The sequence below is a fragment of the Mustelus asterias genome, chromosome 30, assembly GCF_964213995.1.
Source record: "Mustelus asterias chromosome 30, sMusAst1.hap1.1, whole genome shotgun sequence".
Classification (NCBI taxonomy): domain Eukaryota; kingdom Metazoa; phylum Chordata; class Chondrichthyes; order Carcharhiniformes; family Triakidae; genus Mustelus; species Mustelus asterias.
The window spans coordinates 13,374,181-13,388,393 of NC_135830.1; positions in this window are offsets into that span (position 1 = coordinate 13,374,181).

Below are 14,213 nucleotides of genomic sequence, written 5' to 3' on the forward strand. Positions count from 1 at the left end.
TGTTTAGCAAACACTCACAACAAAAGGATAGTGATAATCATTGAATGGTGGGGAGCACCAATGCACATAAATCACATTTTCCAAATCTCGTCATGTACCTAGTGGTGCACGAAGACAGACGTTTGTCTGTTTCCATGGGTAGTTTTATTTTCAGGAACAGGTTGTTAGCCTGTTACCAGGGCCTTGTAACTTGAGAAGCATCACTCTGCAACAACCTAACCGGCACATTTTTGGAATGTGGGAAGAAACTGGAGCACCCAGGGGAAACCCACGCAGACACAGAGGTGTCGGTAGGTTGGCTAAGGCTACTGGGGAGAATTTAAACTAGATAGGTTGGGGGGAGGGGAGCTAGAAGAGTTGACTAGGATCAAGGAACTAATTGATGGGGGGGAGGATGCAGGGGTAAGGGGAATTACAAAATTAATGGTAGAGGAGAGGGTGCAAGTGAATGAAGGCGGTAATTTAGATAAGGGAGTAGAGGGAGAGGGTGTTCGTGACTCATCAAAGCGGGTCCAGATAAAAGCTGGAATAAGGACACTTTGCCTGAATGCACGAAGCATTCGGAACAAGGTAAATGAGTTGATGGTGCAAATCAGCACAAGTGGGTACGATCTAGTGGCCATTACAGAAACGTGGCTGAAAGGTGACCAGGACTGGGAGATGAATATCCAGGGGTATCAGGCGTTTAGGAAGAATAGACAGGAAGGAAAAGGTGGTGGGGTCGCGCTATTAATAAGAGATAATATCAGGGTAGTACTGAGGGATGACATAGGCTCTGAGGAACAAAACGTGGAATCATTATGGGTAGAGATGAGGAATAGTAGAGGGAGAAAGACACTAGTAGGTGTGGTACATAGGCTCCCAAATAATAATGTTGAGGTAGGGAGGGCTATAAACAAGCAGATAAGGGATGCGTGTAAAAACGGAACGGCAATAATCATGGGGGACTTCAACATGCACATTGACTGGCAGACTCAAGTCGGTAAGGGTGGAATGGAGGAAGAGTTCTTAGAATGCTGTCGGGATAGTTTCCTTGAACAGCATGTTACGGAACCGACGAGGGAACGAGCTATTTTGGATCTGGTATTGTGTAACGAGGTCGGTAGAATTAAGGATCTTATTGTGAAGGACCCTCTTGGGTCTAGTGACCACAATATGGTCGAATTTCTGATTCAGATGGAAGAGGAGAAAGTTTGGTCCCAAACCAGTGTCCTCTGTTTGAACAGAGGGAAATATGATAGGATGAGGGATGAATTGGCTAAGGTAGACTGGGAGAGCAGGCTGGCAGGTAGGATAGCTGAGGAACAGTGGAGGATTTTTAAGGAGATCCTTTTCAGTTCTCAGCAAAAATATATTCCAGCAAAAAACAAGGATTGTAAGAAAAGGGAGAACCAGCCGTGGATAACGAAGGAAATAAAGGAGAGTATTAAAATAAAAACAGCTGCGTACAGAGTGGCCAAAAATAGTGGAGAAACAAGTGATTGGGAAAAATTTACGAAACAACAAAGAGAGACTAAGAAAGCGATAAAGAAAGGAAGGATAGACTATGAAGCTAGGCTAGCAATTAATATAAAAAATGATAGTAAAAGTTTTTATAAATATATAAAAAGGAATAGAGTGGCTAGAGTGAATGTTGGACCCTTGGAGGACGAGAGGGGGGAGTTAATAGTGGGAAATGAGGATATGGCTGAGTCTTTAAATAAGTTTTTTGTGTCGGTCTTCACGGTGGAGGACACAAATAGTTTGCCAAATATTAACGATAGAGGGTTGGCAGCAGGAGAAATACTTAATACAATTAATGTTACCAGAGAGGCAGTGCTGGGTAGACTAATGGGACTGAAGGTGGACAAGTCCCCGGGTCCGGATGGAATGCATCCCAGGGTATTGAAAGAAATGTCAGAGGTAATAGTGGATGCGTTAGTGATTATTTATCAAAACTCGTTGCATTCTGGGGTAGTGCCGGTTGATTGGAAAACGGCTAATGTTACGCCGCTGTTTAAAAAAGGAAGGAGACAAAAGGCGGGTAACTATAGGCCGGTCAGCTTAACGTCTGTAGTAGGGAAAATGCTGGAATCCATTATTAAAGAGGAGATAGCAGGGCATCTGGATAGAAATGGTTCGATCAATCAGACGCAGCATGGATTCATGAGGGGAAAGTCGTGCTTGACGAACATGTTGGATTTTTATGAAGATGTGACTAGGGCGGTTGATGGAGGAGAACCGGTGGATGCGGTGTTTTTGGATTTCCAAAAGGCGTTTGATAAGGTGCCCCATAAAAGGCTGCTGAAGAAGATTAGGGCACACGGAGTTGGGTTAGTGTGTTAAAGTGGATTGGGGATTGGCTATCCGACAGGAAGCAAAGAGTCGGAATAAATGGGTGTTTTTCCAGTTGGAGGAAGGTAACTAGTGGCGTGCCGCAGGGATCGGTACTCGGGCCGCAACTATTTACCATTTATATAGATGATCTGGAGGAGGGGACGGAGTGTAGGGTAACGAAGTTTGCAGACGACACAAACATAAGTGGAAAAGTGAATCGTGTGGAGGACGGAGAAGATCTGCAGAGAGATTTGGACAGGCTGAGTGAGTGGGCGAGGATATGGCAAATGGAGTATAACGTTGATAAATGCGAGGTTATACACTTTGGAGGAAATAATAACAAATGGGATTACTATCTCAATGGAAACAAATTAAAACATGCTACCGTGCAAAGGGACCTGGGGGTCCTTGTGCATGAGACGCAAAAGCCCAGTCTGCAGGTACAACAGGTGATCAAGAAGGCAAATGGGATGTTGGCCTATATCGCGAGGGGGATAGAATATAAAAGCAGGGATGTCTTGATGCACCTGTACAGGGCATTGGTGAGGCCGCAGCTGGAATACTGTGTGCAGTATTGGTCCCCTTATATGAGGAAGGATATATTGGCATTGGAGGGAGTGCAGAGAAGGTTCACCAGGTTGATACCGGAGATGAGGGGTTTGGATTATGAGGAGAGGCTGAGGAGATTGGGTTTGTACTCGTTGGAGTTTAGAAGGATGAGGGGGGATCTTATGGAGACTTATAAGATAATGCGGGGGCTGGATAGGGTGGAGGCGGAGAGATTCTTTCCACTTAGTAAGGAAGTTAAAACTAGAGGACACAGCCTCAAAATAAAGGGGGGTCGGTTTAAGACAGAGTTGAGGAGGAACTTCTTCTCCCAGAGGGTGGTGAATCTCTGGAATTCTCTGCCCACTGAGGTGGTGGAGGCTACCTCGCTGAATATGTTTAAAGCGCGGATGGATGGATTCCTGATCGGTAAGGGAATTAAGGGTTATGGGGATCAGGCGGGTAAGTGGTACTGATCCACGTCAGATCAGCCATGATCTTATTGAATGGTGGGGCAGGCTCGAGGGGCTAGATGGCCTACTCCTGCTCCTATTTCTTATGTTCTTATGTTAAGTGCAAACTCCACACAGAGAGTCACACAAGCCCAAAATTGAACGAGGGTCCCTGGCACTGTGAGGCAGCAGTGCTAACTACAATGGCACATTTGTTAATAGTTTCCCAGAGATCAAAGTCCTCATTGATTTGAGGCCATAAGACCATAAGATCTAGCAGCAGAATTAGGACATTCGGCCCATCGAGTCTGCTCTGCCATTCAATCATGGCTGATCTGATTCTCATTCGCCTGCCTTCTCCCCCTAACCCTTGATGCCCTTATTGATCAAGAACCTGTTACTCAATGACTTGGCCTCCACAGCCCTCTGTGGCAATGGGTTCCACAGATTCACCACCTTCTGGCTGAAGAAATTCCTCCTCATCTCAATTTTAAAGGAGCGTCCCTTCACTTTGAGGTTATCCCTCATGTTCTAGTCTCTCCCACGATTGGAAACATCCTCTCCACGTCCACTCTATTTAGGTCTCTCAGTATTCTTTAAGTTTCAATTAGATCCCCCTCATTCTTCTAAACTCTACTGAGTACAGACGGAGACTCCTCAACTGCTCTTCGTATGACAAATCCGACACCAGCTATTTAGCCATGTGCTGAGCTGAACTATCTTCCTATTTCGAGCCTCACTGACACGTGGCACAGGGAGAAATCCTGAGGTTACAACCCCTGAGGGCCTACTTTTTAACATTATACCTAATTCCCTAAACGGCTGCTGCAGGACCTCGTCACTCTTCCTTCCTATGTCGTTAGTACCAATATGTACCATTACTTCTGGCTGTTCACCCTCTCCCTTCACAATGCTTTATGACCGTTTAAAGACATTTGTATTATGGCAACAGCGAGGCAACATCCTGGAGTCTATTTCACTTCCACAGAAACGCCCATATGTACCCCTAACTATAGAGTTCCCTTTAGCTATTCATCCAGTGCTCTTTGTCCGTCCCTGGTAACACCACAGCCAGCCGTGGTGCCACTGCTCTGGATGCCGATGCTGTTATCCTCTGATAGGCCATCCCACCAACAGGATCCAAAATGATATGCTTCTTATCTAGTGAGGGTTGGAACATCATCCTCAGAGCATCTGCAATCTCATCCCTGACCTCGGCACTGTTGCAAAGTGGTTAGCACTACTGCCTCTCAGCGCCAGGGACCCGGGTTTGATTCCTAGCTTGGGTCACTGTCTCTGTGGAGTTTGGACATTCTCCCTGTGTCTGCATAGGTTTCCTCTGGATACTCCGGTTTCCTCCCACAGTCCAAAGATGTGCGGGTTAGCTGGATTGGCCATGATAAATTTCCCCTCAATGTCTGTGGGGCTAGCTAGGGTAAATGCATGAGGTAATGGGGATAGGGCCTGGGTGGGATTGCAGTTGGTGCATACTCGATGGGACAAATGGCCTCCTTCTGCACTGCAGGATTCTATGATTCTTGCCTGTACCACGGGATAGTTTAGAGAGGAATAGGGAGAGGGAAGGTTTGAATTCATGGCTGAGGGGATGGTGCAGGAGGGAGGGGTTCAGGTACTTAAGCAATTGGGGCTCGTACTGGGGAAGGTGTGACCTCTATGAGAAGGATGGTCTACACCTTAATCAGAAGGGGACCAATATCCTGGGGGGTAAATTTGCTCAGGCCATGCAGGGAGGTTTAAACTGATTCGGGGGGGGGGAGGGATCCTGAGTAGTGGGGCTGAAAGTGAGGGATGCATGGATGGGGACTGCAATGCACGGCATTGCAGAGGTGGGGTGGAGCAGGGTTTGAAATGTGTATACTTCAATGCCAGGAGTATTCGCAATAAAGTGGGTGAACTTGCAGCGTGGATCAGTACCTGGGACTTCGATGTTGTGGCTATTTCAGAGACATGGATAGAGCAGGGGCAGGAATGGATGCTGCAGGTCCCGGGGTTCAAATGTTTTAGTCGAAGTAGGGAAGGAGGTAGAAGAGGGGGAGGGGTAGCATTATTGGTCAGAGATTGTATCACAGTGTCAGAGAGGAGGTTTGATGAGGACTTATCTGTTGAGGTAGTATGGGCGGAGATTAGAAATAGGAGAGGAGAGGTCACCCTGTTGGGAGTCTTTTATAGACCTCCTAAAAGTTCTAGAGAGGTTGAGGAAAGGATTGCGGAGTCAATCCTGCTTAGGAGTGAAAGTAATAGGGCAATTGTTATGGGGGATTTTAACTTGACTAATATTGACTGGAATTGTTATAGCTCTAGCTCGTTAGAGGGGTCAGTTTTTGTTCAAAGCGTGCAGGAAGGTTTTTTGACTCAGTATGTAGACAGGCCAACTAGAGGTGAGGCTATATTGGATCTGGTGCTGGGAAATGAGCCAGACCAGGTGCTAGACTTGGAAGTTGGTGTGCATTTTGGTGATAGTGACCACAATTCGGTTACGTTCACCTTAGTGATGGAAAGGGATAGGCATGAACCTCGGGCCAGTGGTTTTAGCTGGGGGAAGGGTAATTATGAGGCTATTAGGAGAGAATTAGGAAACATAGGTTGGACTAGGAGATTACAGGGACTGGGAACGTCCGACATGTGGAGTTTTTTCAAGGAGCAGCTACTGCGAGTCTGTGATAGGTATGTCCCTGTCAGGCAAGGAGGAATTGGTAGGGCTAGGGAACCGTGGTGCACCAAAAAAGTTTCTTTGTTGGTTAAAAAGAAAAAGGAGGCTTATGTTCGGATGAGACGTGAGCACTCGGGTAGTGCACTAGAAAGCTTTAGATTGGCTAAGAGGGAGTTGAAGAGCGAGCTTAGAAGGGCTAAAAGGGGACATGAGAAGACTTTGGCGGATAGGGTTAAAGAGAATCCTAAGGCGTTCTATAGGTATGTCAAGAACAGAAGGTTGGTTAGGGCAAGTTTAGGGCCAGTTATAGATGGCAGAGGGAAGTTATGTGTGGAACCGGAGGAGATTGGTGAAGCATTGAACCAATATTTCTCTTCGGTGTTCACGCAAGGGGACATGAATATAGCTGAGGAGGACACTGGGTTGCAAGGGAGTAGAATAGACAGTATTACAGTTGATAAGGAGGATGTGCAGGATATTCTGGAGGGTCTGAAAATAGATAAATCCCCTGGTCCGGATGGGGTTTATCCAAGGATTCTCTGGGAGGCAAGAGAAGTGATTGCAGAGCCTCTGGCTCTGATCTTCAGGTCGTCGTTGGCCTCTGGTATAGTACCAGAAGATTGGAGGTTAGCGAATGTTGTCCCATTGTTTAAGAAGGGGAACAGAGACTTCCCCGGGAATTATAGACCGGTGAGTCTCACTTCTGTTGTCGGCAAGATGTTGGAAAAAATTATAAGGGATAGGATTTATAGTTATTTGGAGAGTAATGAATTGATAGGTGATAGTCAGCATGGTTTTGTGGCAGGTAGGTCGTGCCTTACTAACCTTATTGAGTTTTTTGAGAAAGTGACCAAGGAGGTGGATGGGGGCAAGGCAGTGGACGTGGTATATATGGATTTTAGTAAGGCGTTTGATAAGGTTCACCATGGTAGGCTTCTGCAGAAAATGCAGATGTATGGGATTGGGGGTGATCTAGGAAATTGGATCAGGAATTGGCTAGCGGATAGGAAACAGAGGGTGGTGGTTGATAGTAAATATTCATCATGGAGTGCGGTTACAAGTGGTGTACCTCAGGGATCTGTTTTGGGGCCACTGCTGTTTGTAATATTTATTAATGATCTGGATGAGGGTATAGTTGGGTGGATTAGCAAATTTGCTGATGACACCAAAGTCGGTGGTGTGGTAGACAGTGAGGAAGGGTGTCGTAGTTTGCAGGAAGACTTAGACAGGTTGCAAAGTTGGGCCGAGAGGTGGCGGATGGAGTTTAATGCGGAGAAGTGTGAGGTAATTCACTTTGGTAGGAATAACAGATGTGTTGAGTATAGGGCTAACGGGAGGACTTTGAATAGTGTGGAGGAGCAGAGGGATCTAGGTGTATGTGTGCATAGATCCCTGAAAGTTGGGAATCAAGTAGATAAGGTTGTTAAGAAGGCATATGGTGTCTTGGCGTTTATTGGTAGGGGGATTGAATTTAGGAGTCGTAGCGTTATGTTGCAACTGTACACAACTCTGGTGCGGCCGCACTTGGAGTACTGTGTGCAGTTCTGGTCCCCACATTACAGGAAGGATGTGGAGGCTTTGGAGAGGGTGCAGAGGAGGTTTACCAGGATGTTGCCTGGTATGGAGGGGAGATCCTATGAGGAGAGGCTGAGGGATTTGGGATTGTTTTCGCTGGAAAGGCGGCGGCTAAGAGGGGATCTTATTGAAACATATAAGATGATTAGAGGTTTAGATAGGGTGGATAGTGATAGCCTTTTTCCTCTGATGGAGAAATCCAGCACGAGGGGGCATGGCTTTAAATTGAGGGGGGGTAGTTATAGAACCGATGTCAGGGGTAGGTTCTTTACCCAGAGGGTGGTGAGGGATTGGAATGCCCTGCCAGCATCAGTAGTAAATGCGCCTAGTTTGGGGGCGTTTAAGAGATCCGTAGATAGGTTCATGGACGAAAAGAAATTGGTTTAGGTTGGAGGGTCACAGTTTTTTTTTTAACTGGTCGGTGCAACATCGTGGGCCGAAGGGCCTGTTCTGCGCTGTAATGTTCTATGTTCTATGATTCTCTTTCCGCAGGCTCATAAGCAGTTCACCTGGCCCTTCGAGAAATCTCTTTAAGCTTATTCCGTCCAATATCTCAGCATATTCCTCCAGGACTACTAAATCTGCATCACCCCGTTGCATTGTTAATACGGGGACAAAATATTCATTTCAAATCCTTCCCACATCCTCTGCATCTACACACAAGTTCAGTTCTTCGTTGCTGATCGGTCACATTTTTGCCTTAACTTTTACCATTAATATATTGGCAAAGCACCTTTGGGTTTTCTTTAACTTTACTTGCTAATCTTTTTTCATGCCCTCACTTAGATTTCCTTGTTTCCTTTTCACTTTGCTCCTGCACTTCCTATATTCATCGAGGCTATCTGCAGTGATTCCTGCTTTGTGTCTATCGTACACTTTCTTTTTCTGTTTGATCGTCCCCTGTATTCTTGTCGACATGATGTGGAGATTGCGTGGACCTGCATGGAGTTTGCATGGAGGACACTGCATGCGTGGACCTGCAGAGTTTCACTGGCTGTCTTGTCTGGAGACAATACACATCTTTTTAGCCTGTCTTGATGCTCTCTCCACTCCCATTGTTTTGTTTCTTAAAGACTGGATTAGTTGTAAGTATTCGCATTCCAACCATTATTCATGTAAATTGAGTCTGTGTCTTTATAAGCTCTGTTTGTGAACAGAATTCCCACTCACCTGAAGAAGGGGCTTAGAGCCTCGAAAGCTTGTGTGGCTTTTGCTACCAAATAAACCTGTTGGACTTTAACCTGGTGTTGTTAAACTTCTTCTTGTAGACAATCAGGGGATCGAGAGTTAGCAGAACCACTCTTATTTTTGGAGTGAGCATGTTTACTTTGTACATTTTCTCACAGCACCAGGGACCTAAATTTGATTCGAGCCTTGGGTGACTGATTATGTGGAGCTTAGACATTCTCCCCATGTCTGCGTCGTTTTCCTCTGGGTGTTCCAGTTTCCTCCAACAATTTAAAGATGGGCTGGTTAGGTAGATTGGCCATGACTCAAATAATCTCCATCTGCACTGTCGGGATTCTATGAAAGCCGATCACACTTTTTAGTGTTTCCCAATGGTTTTCCACTGATTTATCCCCGATCAGTGCTGTCCAGCCCACACCAGCCAAACCCCTTCTCATTCCTGTAAAATTTGTCTTCTCTTAGTTCGAAACTTTTATTCCTGCTTTATCTCTGTCCTTTTACATGGTAAGGCTAAATCCAATTGAATTGTGATCACTATCCCTGACATGGTCACCAACTCTCACTTCACCCACTTGCCCTTCTTCGTTCCCAAAACTAGGCCCAGAATTGCATCTTTTCTTTTTTGTGTTTGTCACTAATTTTTTGAAAATATTTTCCTTTACACTGAATGAATTCTTCTCCCTCAGCGCCCCTCATTTTGTTTGAGTCCCAGTTGATAACCCAGTCCAAAGATGTGCTGGTTAGGTTAATTGGGCATGCTGAATTGCCCCTTTGTGTCCGGGGGTTTCCATGCATAGAGGTTCTGTCTGTTGTGCCTTGCGAGACTCAGCCACATGTTACACAATCCCTGCCATACCTTCCCCAACATCCACCAGACCTTTGGTGCAAATGCCCCCCACACTCACTGATTGCCCGACAAACGTGTGCCCCCAATCCTTACTGCTATGTGGGCCAGGGTGACAGCGTGCATTTGGAGAACATGTAGAAGTAAGACTTGAATGGCACCAGGAGTAGGATCCCATTGTGCACAACATCGAGTCGTCACCATCCTACAGCCTTCAACCAAGACTCACAACCTTGCCAGCCTAGCCCATTAACATGTTTGGATGTTTCTGGGAGACAGGATTTTGGGATCAAAGAGGCTGGGGAAGGGTCATGTGGTTTGAGGGCCCCAGTTTGAAGGGGGAATGGCGGCTGCACTTGCTCCTGGGGTGCGGTGGATGTGTGTTGGTTGCAGATCCTCACTGCACAGCAACAACTACGTGAAGTGGGCTGCGATTAAGGCATCCCTCATTGTCCTTCCCTGCCAGAAACCTGCCATCGCCGCCTGCCCTTTTTACTATGGCTCCCCATTCGGCAGTACGTCCACCTCGCTCCCTTGCCGCCCGTCTTCCTCCTTCTCCTGCTCCAGTTTGTCTCAGCGCTCTGGGCGAAGAGGGCGGCACGGTGGCACTGCTGCCACACCCGGGTTTGATTCCCAACTTGCGTCATTGTCTATGTGGAATTCTCCTTGTGTATGTGTGGGTTTCCTCCGGGTGATCTAGTTGCCTCCCACAGACCAGAAATGTACTGTTTAGGTGAGCCCACTGAGGTCACCACTGGATGCCTGAAATGACCCAGATGCAAGAATGTTCAGGGCAGCCGTCACCTTAACTTCCACAGGGAATGGGTGGCAGCCCTCCCCTGAGGTGCCGGGTTTGCGAGCACCTCACATAAGTGCCGCACTGTGCTCCTGGAGAGCCGCAGCCGGCGGCGGCATGTCGCCTCCGAGACAGCCACAAATAAATTCCAGGGCCTGTATCACCTTGCCCTCTGCACCCTCCGCCTTCTGTGCACCCTTTTGTGAGACTGCTCACCCACTTCCTGGACAATGTGCGAGGTCGTACACTTTGGAAAAAAGAATAGAGGCATGGACTATTTTCTAAACGGTGACAAAATTCATAATGCTAAAGTGCAAAGGGACTTGGGAGTCCTAGTCCAGGATTCTCTAAAGGTAAACTTGCAGGTTGAGTCCGTAATTAAGAAAGCAAATGTAATGTTGTCATTTATCTCAAGAGGCTTGGAATACAAAAGCAGGGATGTACTTCTGAGGCTTTATAAAGCACTGGTTAGGCCCCATTTGGAGTACTGTGAGCAATTTTGGGCCCCACACCTCAGGAAGGACATACTGGCACTGGAGCGGGTCCAGCGGAGATTCACACGGATGATCCCAGGAATGGTAGGCCTGACATACGATGAACGTCTGAGGATCGTGGGATTATATTCATTGGAGTTTAGGAGGTTGAGGGGAGATCTGATAGAAACTTACAAGATAATGAACGGCTTAGATAGGATGGACGTAGGGAAGTTGTTTCCATGAACAGGGGAGACTAGGACGCGGGGGCACAGCCTTAGAATAAAAGGGAGTCACTTTAGAAGAGAGATGAGGAGAAATTTCTTCAGCCAGAGAGTGGTGGGTCTGTGGAATTCATTGCCACAGAGGGCTGTGGAGGCCGAGACGTTGAGCGTCTTCAAGACAGAAATTGATTAGTGGCAGCTCCTTGCCCTCCTTCCTGAGGGACTGATACTGACTGATCTTGCGGCGGTCTCCCCACACCCTCCACCTCCTGAGCCACCTCCTCTTCCTTCTCGTCCCCCACCATAATGGCCAGCTCCAAATCTAAAAAAAAAAATCAGTTTAAGTTCCATCCGCACAATGGGGTTTGGAAAGAGCAAAGAACGACGGATTAATGTCATTGACTGCATAGACCCCGCGCCACCCCAATTCCTCACTTGTGGGTGCTGTCAACACCACACAATCCATGGTGCCCTACGTGACCTGATTCGGTTGTGTGAAATTCCCATCATGACAAATGCTGATGCAGATTATGCAGATGAGTGTGCATCTGTGGGCACTGCCCACCTTTGAACAATTGCCATGTGTGCAACTGCAGCATCCGTTACAGGCATGGTAAGTGTCACAGGACAGAGGCAGACTTAATTCATCACAAGATGGGTGCCCAGTGACAGCAGATTCCATGCAGTCTATGTGTGAACCCCGGCACCCCAGCCGGGAGCAGCAGCTGGTTGATGTGGTTAGGCCTCAGTGAGCACATGATGCACTCGCGCCCCTCCCCCCCACCCCCCCCCCCCCCCTCCACCAATCCCCCGGATCCCCAGCACTCAGTGCAGTCGCTAACCACGCCCCACGTCCAGACAATGCCACTGCACAGTGCCCCAAGAGGAAGGCTGAGCAGCACTCCTATAGGGCCCCTTCCCCACAAAGCCATAGCACTGCCCTCAAGGGGAAGGCTGAGCAGGACTCCTTCAGGGCCCGCCTCCAGAGAGCTCTAAGAAAATAGAAGCCCCCCCAACCCCCACCCCCCCGCCAGTATCACTGGCCCACCAGCCAGCACCAAGACAGCCAGGAGGAAGCCCACCAAGCATCTCCAGGGCTTGCCTGCAACATCCCCCGCACTCTGCTCACTTGAGGTCCACAGCACTCACGAAGCTGTGCAAAACCCTGCTTAGAATCATGTCCCAAAAAATTCGAAGTGTCGCATTCGCTGGAAAGCTGACTTTCATCAGCGGGAATTGAAACTGGTGCCTCCCACACTCTGTGCAGTGCAGAGACCACCAGCCTGAATATTATTAAATTTCAGGGGGCGGGGCCTATTCACAATGGAGGGGCTGCAATCAGCGGGCCTCTGCTCATGCGCAGTAGCCCCGCACTGTCAACGTGCAGTTTGCTGGCCAGCTCATCTCTGATCAGCCCGCGACCCCGGAGTGCAGCACACCCAAATTCCCCAGGCCCGGCCTTGGCTCCCTTGTCCATTTGCGGGCCAGCCACGATTTTCGCCCCCCCCCCACCTACCAGCAGAGACGACCCCCACACTCCGCTGCAGGCACCCCCACTCCCCGCGTGGCAGACCTGGCCCCAGGAGGCAGACCCCCTTCCGGCAGAACCCCAATTGGCAGCCACCCCAGCTGGTCACCTCCTCCCAGCACGCCCCGATCACTGACCTCCCTGCTGCCTCGACCAGATGGCAATACAGACTGGCAGCGGGATCCGCACCCCCACCAATCGCCCTTAGGCCTTGCCACCAGCAGGCCCCTCCCCTAGATCCCACCCCCTTGGCACTTCTGAATACTGTTTAAACATTAGGCGCCCCTCCCAGCCGATTTCCGGCATCGCACAGACACTGCTTGAGATCTGGGCCTGGGAGACGCGGGCACGGTGCGAATGCTTGCAGGAATCCCGCGAATCGGCCGACCCGTGATTCTCCCAGCCCGCTGCGCTATGAAAAGAATCATCTTTCACAAGCGAACCTCAGGAAACAGCCCTCTCCCTTTGATCTACAATCGTTACTCTTACATTAAATATCCCATTTTCTTTCCAATGAATCAATTGATCCTGTCTCCACCACATTCTCAGAAAGAACAATCGAGAATCTTAGGATCTGGCATTTGAAGAGCTTCTTCTTCTATCGTTATTCCTTCTTTCGCCAATGACGTTCAATCTGGATCCTTCCCACAGTGGGATTAGTTTCTCTCTCCAGCTACTCTTCTCAGATGTCTCAGAGTTTCAAAATCTCTCTTGAATCCTCTCTCCACATGCTCCACTCGAGGTAACAGTCCCAACTGCTTCCATCTATCCACAAAACGGTACTTCCATATATCTGGAGTCATTCTCGTGGATCTTTTCCACACACTCAGCAATACTTTCACATCCTCCCTTCAGTACAGTGTGCCGAAATAGAAACAATGCCCTAGTTGAGGCAGAATCAGTTTTTACATTCGGGTATATCACACTTTAACCTATTTTTGCACATACATGAAGATAAACTTTCATACATTCCTCATTAGCAAGCACAGAGGGTGAACACACGAAGCAATCACATCGGAAAGCGAGTCTCATACCGATATAAACTGATCAACCTGGACAGTTCAGATAAAATAAAGTTTTTATTCAGAGTACAGTCAGTGTTGCAATGTTAGACATCGATAAGCACAGCAATATCGCACAAACAGCAATGTAAGATAAGGTTATCAATGTTATTTACCTTTCAAAGCTGTTGTCCGGAATCTTTAGTGAGTTACAGACTGGATTCGAATTGATGAGTTCAGGATTGTCTATACATAGAATAACAAATGCCTGGGAGTGAGTTACAGACTGGAAACTAAGCAAGGAGTTCAGGGGCGTTTGTGTATAGAATAAGATACCCGGAACTGTTTTACAGACTAGAATCTAAGCAAGGGTTTGGTGTGGTTTATATATGGAATAAGAAATACTTGGAAATGAGTTACAGACTGAAATCTAATCGAGGGGTTTGCATTATTCATACACAGAATAACAGATAGCTGGAAATGAGCTGGAATCTAGGGTTTTGGGCTGATTTATATTGAGAATAACAGATACCCAGAAGCCAGTTACAGACTGGCGTCGAATCGAGGAATTTGAAGTGGTTTACATAAAATGACACATA